The 18851-nt window shown below is 44.4% G+C and overlaps 1 protein-coding gene across 1 annotated transcript in view; it reads right to left on the bottom strand.

Annotated features, from left to right (window-relative positions):
- Window positions 1-18111, bottom strand: part of CDH5 (cadherin 5) — a 66804-nt gene extending 48693 nt beyond the window's left edge. Inside the window, exon 1 of the mRNA XM_040329202.1 lies at window positions 17860-18111. The gene's annotated coding sequence lies outside the window, so the exon portion shown is untranslated. The remainder of the gene's footprint in view (window positions 1-17859) is intronic.
- Window positions 18112-18851: the final 740 nt, after the last annotated feature.

Here is an 18851-nt window from a genome sequence, read left to right as displayed (position 1 = left end):
ATCTGTGTCCCTTGTACATAGGGACACAGCATCGGTCACCTCCCCCAGTCACCCCCCTCCCCCCACACAGTTAGAACACACCCAGGGAATACATTTAACCCCTTCCTCACCCCCTAGCGTTAACCCCTTCACTGCCAGTCACATTTATTATATATAGCACTGATCGCTGTATAAATGTGAATGGTCCCAAATTTGTGTCAAAAGTGTCCGATATGTCCGTCGCAATATCGCAGTCCCAATAAAAATCGCAGATCGCCGCCATTACTAGTAAAAAAAAAAAAATAATAAAAAAAAATAATAATTCTGTCCCCTATTTTGTAGGCGCTATAACTTTTGCGCAAACCAGTCGCTTATTGCGGGTTTTTTTTTTTACAAAAATACGTTGAAAAATACGTATCGGCCTTAACTGAGAAAAAAAATATTTTTTTTAAAAAAAAAAATTGGGATATTTATTATAGCAACAAGTAAAAAATATATATATATTTTTTTAACTTGTCGCTCTTTTTTTGTTTATAGCGCAAAAAATAAAAACCGCAGAGGTGATCAAATACCACCAAAATAAAGCTCTATGTGTGGGGAAAAAAGGACGTCAATTTTGTTTGGGAGCCACGTCGCACGACCGCGCAAATGTCAGTTAAAGCAACGCAGTGCCGGAAGCTGAAATTTCGCCTGGGCACGAAGGGGGTTTATGTGCCCAGTAAGCAAGTGGTTAAGAAGAAAATAATACATTTCTTCTGTTCTTACATTAGTCATTATTTTAATGTCCATTTAGTATCATCTTTATGAAGCATCTACTGACATAATGATGTTCTGTTTTGAGATAATATAAATTATGTATGCCGTTGTGGATCGCTTTTTATATCCCAGGCTTTTCATATGCCTACAAAGTAAAAAATTTTTTTAATTTTTGTTTGTTGGCAACCTAAATTGCCCCCGGCCAGGTGCTGGTATAAGGTCCCTGTCAGCTCTTGCCCTTACATCTCATTCTCGGCATCCTGTTTTCATTTTCCTTTCTTGAACAAAAACAGGATATACGGATCCAGCCTCCACCTTCCATCACTTCCTGCCCCTTTGTTGTCTGTTTAGCTCCATTATATACAACACAATAGCATTGTATCTCTATAATATATATTATTTCACCACATTCTCTGCAGTCCTATCCATGAAAACAAGCAAAACTACCCCCCCCCCCCCAATGTAAAAATGTGACATATATTTACATATATAACTGTCACAATCCAATTTGTTTCAATTTAAAACTGCAATGGTTTTCTAAAACTACAAAAAGTCTACATTTTCTTTGTATGCCAACAATATTTGTGGCACCAAGTCATGGGGACAGGAAGTTAGGGGAGATCTGCCCAGTGGGGGCACGGAACAGCCAAAAAATCCAGATTCTTATGCCGCGATAATTTTTCGGGTTGTAAAAAACAATGGGCCAGATTCACAAAAGAGATACGACGGCGTATCTCCTGATACGCTGTCGTATCTCTGAGATACGATTGTCGTATCTATGCGCCTGATTCATAGAATCAGTTCCGCATAGATAGCCCTAAGATCCGGCAGGTGTAATTGACTTACACCGTCGGATCTTAGGATGCAATTGTAGGCCGGCCGCTAGGTGGCGATTCCATTGCGGTCGGCGTAGAATATGCAAATGACTAGTTACGGCGATTCATGAACGTGCGCTTTACCCGTCGCTCTAAATTTACGTTGTTTCCGTCAAGATACGCCGCGTAAAACTAAGTATGCCCTCTAGGTGGTGTAACCCATGTTAAGTATGGCTGTCGTTCCCGCGTCAAAATTTTAAATTTCACGTCGTTTGCATAAGTCGTCCGTGAATGGCGCTGGACGCCATTTACATTAACGTCGAAACCAATGACGTCCTTGCGACGTCAATTAGCGCAATGCACGTCGGGTAATTTTATAGACGGAGCATGCCAGTACGTTCGGCGCAGGAACGCGCCTAATTTAAATGGTGCCCGCCCCATTTGAATTAGGCGGGCTTGCGCCGAGCGGATTTGCGCTACGCCACCGCAAGTTTACAGGTAAGTGCTTTGTGAATCAGGCACTTACGCTGTAAACTTGCGGCGGTGTTACGTAAATGGGATATGTTACGCCGCCGCAGCTTAACTCAATTCTTTGTGAATCTGGCCCAAAGTTTTTCAGGCTCTAGAAAAAAACGTTTTTTTTTTCAACTTGATCATTAAAACGGTCTTGCCTACACACCATCGTGAAAAAAAAAAAAAATGCTCTAGCAAAGCGTACAACACGTACCACAGCACTATAAAGGGGAAGTTCCATTAGGATGGCACCACCCTTTGGGCTGCTTTAGCTGATTTTGTGTTAGTAAAAGTTTGGTGAGAGACGATTCGCGCTTTTCAGTCTGTTACAGCGTGATGAATGTGCTATCTCCATTACGAACGGTAGTTTTACCAGAATGAGCGCTCCCGTCTCATAACTTGCTTCGGAGAATACACGGATTTTTCACGTTGTTAAAGCCCACACACGATCATTTTTTACAACCCAAAAAACGACAACGTTTAAAACGTTGTGAAAAAATAGAGCATGTTTGAAAAAAAAATTGCCCGTTTTTCAGAACCCGAAAAATGCTCTGAAGCCCACACACGATCATTTTAAATGACATTTATAAAAAACGTTGTTTTTTACAACCCGAAAAATGATCGTGTGTACGCGGCATGACACTTTCCTACTCCGAAGAAATCCAAAAAAGAGTTTCCACTGGGGTGGGGATTTAGAACCCCACTCTGGGTTACTGTTATTAAAGGCATGTATAGTCCCAACATTTTCCTTACTGTACTTTCACATCTGTCCCTGCCCCCAGAAGCTTACACTCTACAGTCCCTATCACACATGCTTACACATACTAGGGCTAATTACGCAGATAGTGTCCTGGCCTCGCTGTTCCTAATCACTAGGAACAGACGATCACTCTGTACTTCCATCAGAACGGGGATCTGTTTACATTGACAGATCCCCGATCTGGCTCTCTGTGGAGCGATTGTGGGTAGCAGGCAGACATCGCGGCCGCCGGCCATGTGCATCAACTCCCCTGGCGCTATAACTCTTAAAGGAGCTGAAGTACCAGTACAGAGATTCGCGGAAATGAGCCAACCTGCCGCAGTATGGCGGTGGCTGGTCGGCAAGTGGTTAAGGCACACGGCGTATTAAAAGGAACAGGTCCTGAACACACACATGGGAACATAGGTGTGCGCAGCCTATTGCATTAGGGTGTGCACCCCAAAGCTCAAACACATATGTGTGTGTGTATATATAGATATATATATATATATATAGATATATCTATATATAGCCGTAGACGGTGCCAGTAGAGCAGTGGACGATGTCAGTAGGGCAGAGATTGGTGTCAGTAGTTTATTTTAATAATTTTGGGGATTTTTGCTCCATTTCAATATTGTTTTATATTTTTTTTTTTTTTAATTAGGAGCCCCCTTGGGGGGCTTTGGCAAAATATCAGGGGTCTAAACAGACCCCTGATGTCTCACTTTTGAGACAGAGGAAGGGACTGAGGACAGAGATTCCCCAGTCTCTTTCTCTGCAGCCAAGCAGCAGGGGGAATCTGCGCAGCACAGGGTGATTAGGGTGTGCCCAGGCACACCTGGCACACCCTGTGCGCACACCTACGCACACTGGAGCCTCTGACAGATTTAGGAAATCAGTGGGTGGTACAGCCTATCATCTATAACTAGAATATCAGTTTAGAGCGATGTTTTTTGAATTTTGGGTTGCTGGGATAATATCAGTCTTCAGTGTCTGTCAGGCATAATGCCAACGATTGTTGTCAACAAATGTATAATAATTTCCTCTGATGCTTGGAAAAATATAGTGGCAGTCTCTAGCTTCAATAAAAGTACATTGTCTGTACTTCTGTCAGTCAGTCACGCCTGTTTCCAAGGAAGCTTTTCAGGGTCCTACCTGGCTCATTTGCCTTAAAGAGAACCTGTCACCAGAGTGAAGAAAAATGCATTGTGCTTCTTAAAGAGGAAATAAACCCTCTAAAGCATTTCTTTAAAAAAAAAACCCTGCAAGAGAAAGGCACAATGAGATAGTATGCATAGCATACTAACTCATTATGAATTACTTACCTGAAATCGAAGCCCCCGAAGCGACTTTCGGCGCTGTGATTAGCCGGAGCCGCGATGATGTCACTCCCTCGCACATGACATCGCGTAGCCTGCGTCGGGCGCACTTAGGTTTGTGAATCGCCGTATTTCCCTCATTTGCATATTTGAATGGCTAAACAATGGGAGCGTCCAGCCTAAACGTGCACCTACACTACGCCAGCGTAGGCAAGCTACGTCGGCGGGTTGAAGCCAGTTTTTAGGCATATCTTAGTTTGTGGCTCCGGCGCACAGATACGACGGCGCATATTTGCACTTACGTGGCGTATCTCGAGATTCGTCGGCGATACCGTACACACTCGAGGACTCCCTACCTTAGATGGGTCCCCACCGTTTTCCCAATAACCATAATTAGACCTCCGTCAAGGACCCCGACCACCAGATAACCATAGCAGGAACAAAGATTGTCTCTGGACAGCCGCACACTAAACAAATTATAGCCTTTATTGAAAAAAGGACAGCACTACAAGTCATAGCAACGTAAAATAAAATAAAACCCAACTGCTGACGCGTTTCGCACTAACACTAGTGCTTAGTCATAGCTGATGACATACATTAAAGATAATCAGGGTGGGCGGTAGGGATATTCTTCCGTTGATTTCCTCTTTGCAGGTGAGCCGGGACCACCCCTTCCGAAAAACTGGACTCCCGGCCCCTCCCCATCGCCCCATCCTTTGGGCCAATAAGGTACGTGTGAGGACTGACCATGCTACCTTCCACCCTGTCATGTATGCCCTTCCCTGACTCTGTTACTCCTCAGTTCCGGGCATGTCTAAATTGTTTGAAAATCTACCAGCATATGGCCATATTAAGGGTGGCAAACCTTTCAAAAACAGCTCAAAAACAACTCTGCCCATCAATAAAGTCGGCTTCCAAAAATCCCTTAACACCCGAGCTTAAAGTGGAGGTCCGCCTAAAAAAAAAAATGTTAAAAGCCAGCAGCTACAAATACTGCAGCTGCTGACTTTTAATAAATGGACACTTACCTGTCCAGGGTGTCTACGATGTTGGCAGCCGAAGCCGATCAATCGCTCAACTATTGGCTGCTCCCGCCGCCATCCTCGTGAGGGAATCAGGAAGTGAAGCCTTGCAGCTTAAAGTGGAGGTTCACCCAAAAACTCAATTTTTAACATTAGATTTAGGCTCGTTTTGTGAATCTAAGCAGTACTTACCGTTTTAGAGATAGATCTTCTCCGCCGCTTCCGGGTATGGTCTTCGGGACTGGGCGTTCCTATTTGATTGACAGCCTTCCGACGGGCTTCCGACGGTCGCATACATCGCGTCACGATTTTCCGAAAGTAGCCGAACGTCGGTGCGCAGGCGCCGTATAGAGCCGCACCGACGTTCGGCTTCTTTCGGCTACTCGTGACGCGATGTATGCGACCGTCGGAAGCCTGTCAATCAAATAGGAACGCCCAGTCCCGAAGACCATACCCGGAAGCGGCGGAGAAGATCGCTCTCTAAAACGGTAAGTACTGCTTCGATTTTTAAAAAAAACACCCGATTCCCCTTCACAAAACGAGCCTCAATCTAATGTTAAAAATTGTTTTTCGGGTGAACTGATACAAGAAAAAAATTCCCACTACTAGCGCTACACCATAAGGACAATAAAACACAATGTTTTGTGTAGTAAAAAAAGATAAACAAACTCTTTCCGTGCAGCTGTCAATCACCTGAGAACATGGGCAAAAAACTGAAACAAAAAATACAGCGCTCGAGGATGGAGTACGAATCACTTTATAGTCTTTAAAGTATTGCAAAAAATACACATGAACTAAAAATATAAATAAAAAACTGCACACTAGGCAGAAAGTTTATACAAGCGAATCTATTGCAAAGTCCCCAAACACTTGAACAATAACCATAAGGTGATGGTGGGATAGCAACCTGAAATCACTGCTGGGAGAAAGCTTCCAACCAAAGTACACTTCTGTAGTATATGAAGGTGGTACGGCCGTTAGTAAACCTCTAAGCAGGGAGAAGAAAAACACACAGCGGGGGGACAGCATCCACGCTGGGAGTGATCAAAGATGATATTCACCTGCCGAGGGAGAAATGGCTATAGTTCTAATCCAACAGGGCGGCCGATGGAGGCGGGATCACTCCTCGCAACGGAGGGCAGTAAGGGAGATCCTGGATGGGAACCACCGTGCCAATACAAGGACGCCACCGCGTCAATCAGAAGCGAGGAGGGAGGGGTGGAATCACCGCTGCGTCACATGAAGGGGAAGGGAATGAAGTCCGGACTCTATCCCTCAAGGGTCATGTGACTCCAGGGGCCAATCAGTGGAAGAGATAGCCGAGCAGTAGAATCAACAAGCTGAACGTCACTGAAGGAATTCCCAGACTGTCAGTATCTCAGCATTGGCTTCTTGTAAACAAGTGGGGGCATAAAACGAGATGGGGGTGAGCCGTGACTGACATGTTTCGCGTGCCAGACGCTTTGTCAAAGTCACGGACAAGCAACACCACCAGATTAAAATAGGAACATGTAACAATCCCATTGGATAATGGCAGGCGGGGGGACGGATTTAAAGTGTTAACCCCACCATCACCATTCGGTTCTTTATTTAAAAAAGCAACATATTGAGTTTGCAATTGTTTGTTGATATTAAACTAGAAACACCCAACACTATTGGGTGTTTCTAGTTTAATATCAACAAACAATTGCAAACTCAATATGTTGCTTTTTTAAATAAAGAACCGAATGGTGATGGTGGGGTTAACACTTTAAATCCGTCCCCCCGCCTGCCATTATCCAATGGGATTGTTACATGTTCCTATTTTAATCTGGTGGTGTTGCTTGTCCGTGACTTTGACAAAGCGTCTGGCACGCGAAACATGTCAGTCACGGCTCACCCCCATCTCGTTTTATGCCCCCACTTGTTTACAAGAAGCCAATGCTGAGATACTGACAGTCTGGGAATTCCTTCAGTGACGTTCAGCTTGTTGATTCTACTGCTCGGCTATCTCTTCCACTGATTGGCCCCTGGAGTCACATGACCCTTGAGGGATAGAGTCCGGACTTCATTCCCTTCCCCTTCATGTGACGCAGCGGTGATTCCACCCCTCCCTCCTCGCTTCTGATTGACGCGGTGGCGTCCTTGTATTGGCACGGTGGTTCCCATCCAGGATCTCCCTTACTGCCCTCCGTTGCGAGGAGTGATCCCGCCTCCATCGGCCGCCCTGTTGGATTAGAACTATAGCCATTTCTCCCTCGGCAGGTGAATATCATCTTTGATCACTCCCAGCGTGGATGCTGTCCCCCCGCTGTGTGTTTTTCTTCTCCCTGCTTAGAGGTTTACTAACGGCCGTACCACCTTCATATACTACAGAAGTGTACTTTGGTTGGAAGCTTTCTCCCAGCAGTGATTTCAGGTTGCTATCCCACCATCACCTTATGGTTATTGTTCAAGTGTTTGGGGACTTTGCAATAGATTCGCTTGTATAAACTTTCTGCCTAGTGTGCAGTTTTTTATTTATATTTTTAGTTCATGTGTATTTTTTGCAATACTTTAAAGACTATAAAGTGATTCGTACTCCATCCTCGAGCGCTGTATTTTTTGTTTCAGTTTTTCGGGTGAACTCCCGCTTTAATTTCCCTGTTCCCTACTGCGCATGCGCGAGTCACGCTGCGCGTCCTAACTGGTAACCGCTGTCTTCTGGGACCTGTGTGTTTCCCAGAAGACAGCGGGGGGGGACCTGACTCCCGCAGGAGTCTATTCCCAGAAGTGGGTGCAAATACCTGTATTATACAGGTATCTGCACCCCCTACCCCCTGAAAGGTGCGAAATGTGACACCGGAGAGGGGAGGGTTCTGAAAAGCGGAGGTTCCATTTTTATATGGACCTCCGCTTTAAAGTTGGGATTTTTTAAAGAAGGACAGAAGTAATATATATTCTGCACAGATCCACATCTTCCTGGATGTCATGACTATAAAACTTCTACCCCATGCCGTTATGAATGATCCTGTGGCAGCATTATAAAATATTAATTACAGCTTGATACATATCTAGTTGTAATCTCATCTGTCTGTTTACAAAGCAGATTCGCTAATTATTATCCCCGCAGATTGAGTCAATGCAATGAGCAATGAGCTATACTACGACACCCATCACCGTGACAGGCCCCGAAATGAGCTGCATAAACAGGGACATTGTAAATAGAGTCTGCAGACAGAAAGAAAATAAAATCCGTGTTCTGGAAAAGAGAGAGGTTTTGTTTTAACAATATGTGTCATGTTCTGCATTTTCATTTCCAGAGGGTAACAACTAATTAAACCACTTAATTCAAATGGCAATGTGGGCAGCGTTGGCTGTTTTTGAAATTAAAAGTTTATCCTGCTTCAGGTCTCAGGATTCTGTGTAGCCAAAATTGTACTTTTATAGCTAGATTCAGTAAGGGCGTCCTAACTTTGCGGCGGCGTAGCGTATGGCATTTGCACTACGCCGCCGTAAGTTAGCGAGGCAAGTACATGATTCACAAAGTACTTGCCTGCTAAGTTACGGTGGCGTAGCGTAAATGCGGCGGGCGTAAGCGCGCCTAATTCAAAATAGGCTTTGGGGGAGCGTGTTTTATGCTAATTTCGGTTGACCTGACGTGATTGATGTTTTTTTGGAACGGCGCATGCGCCGTCCGCCTACATGTCCCAGTGTGCATTGTGGCTAAGTACGCCGCACGGTCCTATTGATTTCGACGTGGACGTAATAGACGTAAATCCCTATTCACGGACGACTTACGCAAACTACGTAAAATTTTCGAATTTCGATGCGGGAACGGCGGCCATACTTAACATTACTATTCCAGCTATTTGATGGAATAACTATAGGCCTGATAATGCGTTACGTAAACAGCGTATCTATACTGCGGCAGCCGGGCGTACGTTCGTGAATAGGCGTAAGTAGTGATTTACATGGTCTATGCCGACCGCAATGGAAGCGCCACCTTGTGGTCAGCCAAAAAATTACACTTTAGGATACGAGGGTGTAAGACACTTACGCCGCTCGTATCTGAGCCTAATTTAAGCGTATCTGGTTACCAGAACACGCTTAAATTAGCGCGGGCGCACATTCAGACTTAGGCTGGCGTATCTACTGATACGCCAGCCTAAGTCTCTCTGAATCTGGCTATTAGTTTTTTATGAACCTTTTTGATGTCGGTGTCCCTGCTGAGTTGCTTTACCCTCTCTATTTGTCCCGGTGACACTATCACTGGGATAGAAAGTGATGAGAAATCCAAACTTTTGTAGTCAGGTGCAGGACCCACTCCGTCCTATAGGTGGCACTGTGCCATTATTGCAGAGGAAGAGGAGTTTGTTAGGGGAATTGTCCCTGTGTGGACCCTGTCGGGTCCTCAGAGATGCCAACTGTCCAATTGTATGCTGCAACCTCTGGAGACCTTAGGCATCCATCTTAGCCGGGAACCTTATATATGGGGTCTCCCGCATAATTTTGGTGAACCTGGAGCGTGTTGTAGGTCAGGGATAGAGACTCCACTGGCTAGGAAAAGTGCATAGCACAAGGAGAGGTTCCTGGCAAGTAGGGTCACCTCAGGGACCACACCTGTCTTGAGGGAACATCCCGTTATCCGGATCAGTAACATGGGGCTCCTCCCAGCAGCATTAAGGTGCTGTCTCGTCACACTCGTCACAAACTGCCACCCTTCCAGGGGAAGCCATCCTCTAGCAATACCAGCCTAAGCCTGGTGACATTGACCCAGATTCACATACCTCGGCGCATCTTTATGCGGGCCTAGCGTATCGAATATACGCTACGCCGACTCTGTGCAGAGCGGCGAGCACAGTATTCACAAAGAAAATGCTCCCAACATTGCGCCGGCATAACGTAAATTCGTAGGCGTAAGCCGGCCTAATTCAAAGTAGGTGGAAGTGGGCGTGATCCATTTAAATGAACCGTGACCCCATGCAAATGATGTGCATGCTCAGAATCACGTCGGAAATACTCCCTAAGATACGTCGAATCACTGCCTACGACGTGAACGTAACCTACGCCCAGCCCTATTCACGTACTACTACGTAAACAACGTAAAATACGACGCCTGTTCCCTGGTCCATACCTTAACATGACTTACACCTGCTTTATGAGGCTTAACTTTATGCCGGACGTATGACTTACGTAAACCGCGTATATTAATGCGCCGGTGCAAGTACGTTTGTGAATCGGCGTATCTCACTCATTTGCATATTCGAATCGTAAATCAATGGGAGCGCCCCTTGCGGCCAGCGTATATGTGCGCCCACGATACAACGGCGTAGTAGACTTACGTCGGTCGTAGGAAGCCTATTTTCAGGCGTATCTAGTTCTGTGGGCACGGCGCACAGATACGACGGCGCACATTGACACTTACGCAGCGTATCTTGAGATACGCCGGCGTAAGTGCTACGTGAATCCGGGCCATTGTGTACATAAGAGCTGCTATTTGCCTTATATCAGTGCCTACTAAAACTGTCCTTATTCATTACCACTAATCTGTATTCAATTTACAAGATAAATTACAACATCGAGAACTGTGTGTGGTCTCTACCTGATTGGGTAATCTTGGTTTAGGCCTTGCCTACACAATTGTCCCTACACAAAGGTGAAGGGAAAACCTCCAATGGAAATGGCAAATGACTAAGGCCTCATTCACATGAGGCGGATCCATTGCCACGGAGTCCGCCAGCTCAGCGGGAGATCTCTTCGTTGATCTCCGCTGAGCCGGCGGATGACAGGTCCCTCTCTGCTCACTGAGCGGGGAGGGGCTTGTCGAGCGCCACTGATTCCTTTGGAGAGATCGGACAAAAACGGACAGCATGTTCGTTTTCATCAGATCTCACCCGATCCGATCCACCAGGATGGATGGCAAACGTATCGCCATATGTCTGATTTTAGCGAATCGGATGTCAGCAGACATGGTCACCGCTGACATCCGTCGCCCCAGAGACTTACGTGGAGCACCCGTTCAGGTCAGCCAAAAAAACTGACAGGTGGACCTGAACGGTCCGCCCGTGTGAAAGAGACCTTAGAGGGAATTTCTGAAAAAATAACTAACTAACTAATAATAACTAACTATTAAATCATAAGTATTGGAATTTCCTTTCAAATCTGGCTGTTAGTCAACGCAACAAATACGATTTTATCCAAAGTTACAAATTATCCAAAATAACAATTGAATAGAACGTAATAAATTAATAACAATAAATAATAATAAAAAGTTTTTACTATTATTAATTCGTTATGTTCCATCCCTTTAGATGCAGCATTCGTTATTTCAGATAATTTGTTACTTCGGATAAATTCATAGTCATTATGTTCGCTAACAGCCAAATTTTAAAGGAAATTCCAATACCTATAATTTAAAAGTTAGTAATAGTTATTATTGTTAGTTAGTTATTTTGGATTTTCAAATTTTTCGGGTTTTCAGATTTCCGTAACTATTTTCAGGTTTTCGTTCTTTTGAACTATTGGATTTTCATACTTATTTTCGGATTTTCAAATTTCGAATTTCCAAATTTTAGAATTTTTGGAAAAATTTGTTTTCGTTAATTGAATTTTTTTTTTAATTTGTCGAATTTCGTTGAAAAATGAATTTGGATCGGAACGAATTGCACATTTCTAGATTCAGGAGTGGGTTGCAATTTAGGTAGATCAAAGGGTATTTTCTGTACTTGCAGGTTCTTGTGCTAAAACATGGTGGAATGTGCATGTATTGCATTGATGTTCTGCATATGTTTTGTTTTTACAGCTTAGTCCAAACCACAACAGGGATTTCTTCCTTTCCTTCACTACCACAGGCATGGAACCGCAGAATCTGCCCGTAATAGTTACATCTCCTGATAGGCTGACTGGTACTATCGTAGTTCATGTTACTGCTTACCACCAGCAGACAGGAAACCTTGGAGGCCGTGGCATGTCTGTGGGTGTGAATTTCAGCATCTTTTTGGCTTCTGGTACTGTGGTTGGATTAAAGTAAGATAAATCAAATTCATGGACAGATTTGGTCAGCCCCTTACAAGCCTGGCCTGTTCTTATATAACTATGCATCCGTTTCTGAAGAGTTCAACTTCTTTTACCCTTAAAATAATCATGGGGCCGGATCCACAAAGAGTTACGTCGACGAATCTATTGATACGCCGCGTAAGTTCTATGATGCGCCGTCGTATCTTTGTTTTGTATCCACAAAACAAGATACGCCTGAATGTGGGCTAGATCCTACCGACGAACATCTTAGTACGCTGTCGGATCTTAGGTGCATATTTACGCTGGCCGCTAGGTGGCGCGTCCGTTGATTTCCGCGTAGAGTATGCAAATTAGCTAGATACGCCGATTCTCAAACGTACGCCCGCCCGGCGCAATTTTTTAACGCCGTTTACGTAAGGCTTTTTTCGGCGCAACGTTACCCCTGGCTCTATGAGGCATACGCAATGTTAAGTATGGACGTCGGGACAGCATAGAATTTTCTGTTGTTTACATCGTTTGCGTAAATCGTTCGCGAATAGGGCTTTGCGTAAGTTACGTTCACGTCGAAAGCATTGACTATTTGCGCCGTGATTTCACGCATTCGCACTGGGATACGTCCACGGATGGCGCATGTGCCATTCGTAAAAAGCATCAATCACGTGGGGTCATACTAGATTAACATACAACACGCCCACTCCAAACCTACTTTGAATTAGGCGGGCTTACTAAGGTCCCTAGCCAGGGGCGGACTGACCATTCGGACTGCCCGAATGTATACTGTGTATGTATACTGTATGTGTGTATACTGTGTGGCCCCATAATCTCCTTTTGCCTGGGGGCCCCATAATCTCCTATTGTCTCCTATTGTCAGGGGGCCCCATGAGTTGTCAGTCCACCCCTGTCCCTAACTCACATGCATATACTAGGGAAATAGGGCCAGATTCAGGTAGAATTGCGGTGGCGTAACGTATCGTAGATACGTTACACCGCCGCAAGTTTTCATCGCAAGTGCCTGATTCACAGAGCACTTGCAATGAAAACCTACGCCGGCGGCCTCCGGCGTAAGCCTGCGTAATTTAAATGGGCGTGTGCCATTTAAATTAGGCGCGCTCCCGCGCCGGACCTACTGCGCATGCTCCGTTTCGAAATTCTCGCCGTGCTTTGCACGCAGTGACGTCATTTTTTCGAACGGCGACGTGCGTAGCGTAATTCCGTATTCCCGGACGGCTTACGCAAACGACGTTAATTTTAAAATTTCGACGCGGGAACGACGGCCATACTTTATACAGCAATACGTGTGCTGTGTAAAGTTAAGGCACCAAAAACGACGACTAACTTTGCGACGGGAAACTAGACTAGCGGCGACGTAGCGAACGCCAAAATCCGTCGTGGATCGCCGTAACTCCTAATTTGCATACCCGACGCTGGTTTACAACGCGAACTCCCCCCAGTGGCGGCCGCGGTACTGCATCCTAAGATCCGACAGTGTAAAACAATTACACCTGTCGGATCTTAGGGATATCTATGCGTAACTGATTCTATGAATCAGTCGCATAGATACTCTGAGGCCCCGTACACACGGCCGAGGAACTCGACGTGCCAAGCACGTCGAGTTCCTCGTCGAGTTCTGGGATGAAGCCGCCGAGGAGCTCGGCGGGCCGCCTTCTCCCATAGAACAACGAGAAAATAGAGAACATGTTCTCTATTTTCTCGTCGAGCTCCTCGGCGGCTCCATCTAGCCAAAACTGTACTCGGCAGAATCCGGGTTTTGACCGAGTTTCTCGGTGAATTCTGCCGAGAAACTCTGTCGTGTGTACGGGGCCTGAGAGATACGACGGAGTATCTGAGATACTCCGTCGTATCTCCGCTGTGAATCTGGCCCATGGTTCTTAACCCTGTCCTCAGGTACCCCCAACAGGCCATATTTTGAGAATTTCTCTTAGATATAATAGCTGTCCAAAATACTAAGCCATTGACTTTGATTTAAAGCACCTGTGCAAGATAAAGGAAAACCTGCAAACATGACCAGTCGGGGGTACTTGAGGACAGGGTTGAGAACCACCGTACTAGGGCAAGTTTAGACAGCAGCTAATCATTCTACCAGCATGTCTTTGGCACACAGGAGGAAGCCAACACAAGTACACAGAGAACATATGATATAAACAAGACCAAGGATAACATGGAGAACATGCAAGCTCCATGCATATAGTATCCTGTCTGGGAATTGAACTGAGGACCCCAATACTACAAGGCAGATGTGCTAACCACAAGCCACTGTGCAGCATCATTCTATGTACAGAGGTTTAAATTGTGCAACGAGGCCATCATATTTTGGTTTCTATAGGCAAAACAGAAAAACCGTCTATAATTTATGCCCATATAATAAAAAAAAAATAACATGTAAAAATACAATGGGTTAAATAAAGTACTTTCCGCTGTTTTTATAAAGCAAATAAACTGCGATCATGCACAATACAGTCTGACCTTATTCCTTTATACTGAATACTTCATTTCCTTTTCTTTTCAAACAAAAGCAGGATGTGTTTCAGGACTTGGCTAACCTTCTATAAATCATGGCAGAATCCAAATTCCCTTTTCTTTAGGTGGTTACGAATGATATTACTCAAAATAAAGGACCAACAGACCTAAAACAAATAAGTTTGTTTTCGTAAGAGTTTCTAATACCATTCACCATCTCCCAGAATCTGAGATATACGAAGGTGTTGTGTATTAGGTGCCGTTGTAAGTCAACAGAGTGTTATGTCGCGTACACACGACCGTTTTTAATGCCATGGAAAAAAACAGTTTTTCTTGACGTGATTCTTGTCAAGCCTGCCTTCACGATTGCGAAAAAAAAATGCTCGAGCAAAGCGCGGTGACGTACAACACGTACGACGGCACTATAAAGGGGACATTCCATTCAAATGGCGCCACCCTTTGGGTTGATTATGCAAATTTTCCTTCTCATAACTTGCTTCTGAGCATGCACGTTTTTTTCCCCGTCGTTAAAGCCTATACACGACCATTTTTCACAACAAGAAAAACAACGACGTGAAAAACGTAGAGAAAAAATAGAGCATGTTCTAAATTTTATTTGAACATTTTTCTCGTAGAGAAAAATGCTCTGGAGCCTACACACAACCGTTTTTAACGACCAATTAAAAAAATTTCATTTTTCTCATCATAAAAAACGGTCGTGTGTACGCGGCATGAGGACAGGAAGTCAGGAATGTGTTGGAAAATATCACTTTCACCTTTATTTAAAAATACCCACTTCTGATCATTTCCTGGAGCTTTTAGATTTTTATACATATTTTCGATTAAAACTGCTTTGTAATTTATGGGTTAGGCGATAGAAGAAAGAGAAAAAAGAAAAAAAGAACTTTTTTTTTTCTTTTTTTATCTATGGAGGTTAGCAGCCAGCAACACAAAATTGAAGATTTTTAAATCAATGAACTATCAATCAATCAGTGAAGATCATCAATGGACTACTGAGCCCAGTGGAGTTGATTTACTAAAGCTAAAGAGTGCAAAATCTGGCGCAGCTCTGCATGGAAACCAATCAGCTTCCTGTTTTTTTTTTGTCAAAGCTTAGGCTCATTGGAACAGACAGTTACAGTAATATCATTCCTCCCAGGGTTGTATTTGGCTAAACTAGTGTTCATTGTTCCAATTACTGTATTTTGAAAGTGCCTATTTTGAAAGTCCCTTCTAAATGTTTTTTTTCTTTGTCTGAATTTCTCACTTCCTGTTCCTCCGCAGTAAGCTGTTCTGGCCAGGGCTGTCTTAATAGCATCATGGGCCCCTGGGCAAAGTAATGCTCTGGGGCCCCTACAATGGAGGCAGAGCAGGTAAACAGACATCAAGTAGGTAGGAGGCAGACAAGTAGAGCTTCACCTTATGGGTGGAGCTCCGCATTAACTACATGAACGATCATTCTGTACAGCAAAGTAAAAGTGGGAAAATACTACATACATAAAGTAACAAAGCTGTCCTGTGCATATAATATATCGGCTAGATTGATGCCTCCCCAGCACTATGGCCCCTCTACACCCTAGAGGAAGCATCCCTCCAGGCATTCCAAGCCTTTCGGTGCAAACAGTGCTGGACAGCTGGGCTCACTATGACACCATCCACAATGCTACTTCCGCAGGTGCGCTCTCAGTGCTGCCGACACAGCAGCTCCCACTCCAGCTCCTACCCCGCAGCCTTCGAGTCCCGCGCTCCAGCCCTGCCCATCCCTGCTGGCTGTGAAATAATAGGTATCGTTCTGCACCGCACGGCGCACTGCTGCCAGCCTGCCACCCCTGTGTATCCATCACTCTCAGTGCCATCATGGGGCCCCCCAATTTCAGGGCAGCGTTGGCTGCCCCGAAATTGCGTGGGCGTGAGCTTGGGCTCAAGGACCAGCTGCTTTGGGAAAAGTGCAAGGGCCCCCCATACAGCTACCTAATTAAAAAAGAACTCCATTAAAATATTTATTTCTAGATTTGGATAGAATGGGTAAGATTTTAGTGCTGTCTGGGTCCATATTGTAAAGATTTATCCTCACTATTTGTCATGGTGACCATTTTCGATGAGATGAAGATTGAAAATACAGTGTTGTCACCAGTAGAGAGGACATATTTTCCAATGGGGACACTTGATACTGTGGCAGCTGGCAGATGTGGATCCCTTCTCTCTGGGGATATTTCCACTCACATTCTCTTGTGTCTCTAGGACACCCATATGGGAATCTAGGACAAGAAGTAAAGGGAAGTCACCCATATGGGAATCTAGGACAAGAAGTCAAGGGAGGTCACCCATATGGGAATCTAGGACAAGAAGTAAAGGGAAGTCACCCATATGGGAATCTAGGAAAAGAAGTAAAGGGAAGTCACCCATGTGGGAATCTAGGACAATAAGTAAAGGGAAGTCACCCATATGGGAATCTAGGACAATAAGTAAAGGGAAGTCACCCATATGGGAATCTAGGACAAGAAGTCAAGGGAAGTCACCCATATGGGAATCTAGGACAAGAAGTCAAGGGAAGTCACCCATATAGGAACACAGGTAAAAATGCCAAATTGGATCAATTCTAATCAAAAACGAAAAAATGCATTTTAAATATTGTTTTAGGATTGTCTTAGACCCGGTTCACACTGGGGCGACTCGTCAGGCGACGCAGCCGCCTGACAAGTCGCGTCCCGTTCTAGTGAATAGAACCGTTCTAATAGGAGCAACGCAAGTCGCTCCGACTTAGAAAAAGGTTCTTGTACGACTTCGGGGGCGACTCGGGGCGATTTGCATTGACTTCTATACAGAAGTTATTTTGCAAGTCGCCTTGGAAGTCGTCTTCAGGTCGCCTGGCCGAGTCGCCCCCAAAGTCGTGCCGCCCCTGTGTGAACCGGCTCTAAAATGCATTTCAAACAGTAAAGAATGTTAAATATAACAAAAACAAAAAAGTACTTTGTAACTGAATATGGCAATCACTCCCAATTAAAATATAAACCATTTAATAAAATGTTTAATTCCCAATCCAGCCACAGACAGGAAAGAGCACTTTCAAAATAATTGGAACAATGAACACTAGTTTAGCCTAATAAAACCCTGGGAGGAATGATATTACTGTTGCTGTCTGTTCCAATGAGCCTAAAAAGTGTGCCCACGCTAGGCTTCTGATACGTGCAACTGCCAGTTGTTCTACAGAGGTCAAAACAACACTCCAAACAAGGGTACAGCATAGAGTAACCACTTACCTGTGTTATAGATACACAAAATGTTCCAACACCAACCAAAGTAGAAGTCAATAATCCACCAGGCACCGTCTCAGCAAAGAACAGAGAAGAGGAGTTATGGCTTTCCAGAATGTCCACTGTTCCAGTTTGGGAAATTTTTGGAATGAGCTGGGCTCCCACCCAGCAGACTTCCTTCCTGCGATTGTTCTTCACGTTATGGAGGCTTCAAACCAGCTCACTTCATGGAGGAAACTAGATAAACTCAGTTCAGATTCTTTTTCTGTGTTCTGCTTATTTCTAGGAGCACAAGCTTATAATGAAAGAAGAAGTAAATTACTGCAGGTTTGTGTTGTCTTTATTTAGTAATTTTAGTAGGGGCAAAACAGGCTAAATGGCTGAATAGGAAGCAGAGTGGTTCTGCCCAAAAAATCCACACAGAGCCAATGTTTCTATTTTTGACAGGACAACAATGTTTCTGTCGTGGATGTAAATATACATAACTGGACCCCCATATCAAAATCATGTCTTCTTGGCCCTTCATCTTCAAGTTGAAGGGTCATATCACTGTTTAAAGCCTAAGTCTAGACAATATTTTTTTCATTAGAGCCTTTGTTTCATGTTGCTGTCTGACTCTTTTCTTATTAAGGAGGTTTCCATTCAATTATTGTCCCAAAGACAGGGGATCAGCTGGACAGGAAGTGACACAAAATCTCTCCAATGGGAATAGAGACAATTAGAACAATCACTGAGTTAGCATACGTCATAGCCAATATTTTTTTTCATTTGAGCCTCTATTTCACGTTTCTGACTCTTTTCCCATTACAGAGTTTTCCCTTCAATTCTTGTCCCAAAAACAGAGATCGATTGAACAGGAAGTGATACAAAATCTCTCCTATGGGAATAGAGACAATTAGGACAATCACTGATTTAGCCTAAAGGCTCATACACACTATTGGACTTTCCGACAACATCGGTCCGATGGACGTGCTTTAGCGGACAATCCGGCCGTCTTT

This window comes from Rana temporaria, chromosome 11, assembly GCF_905171775.1.
Source record: "Rana temporaria chromosome 11, aRanTem1.1, whole genome shotgun sequence".
NCBI lineage: Eukaryota > Metazoa > Chordata > Amphibia > Anura > Ranidae > Rana > Rana temporaria.
Note: the sequence above shows the minus strand (reverse complement) of the source record. Positions and strands in the feature narration are given on the sequence as shown.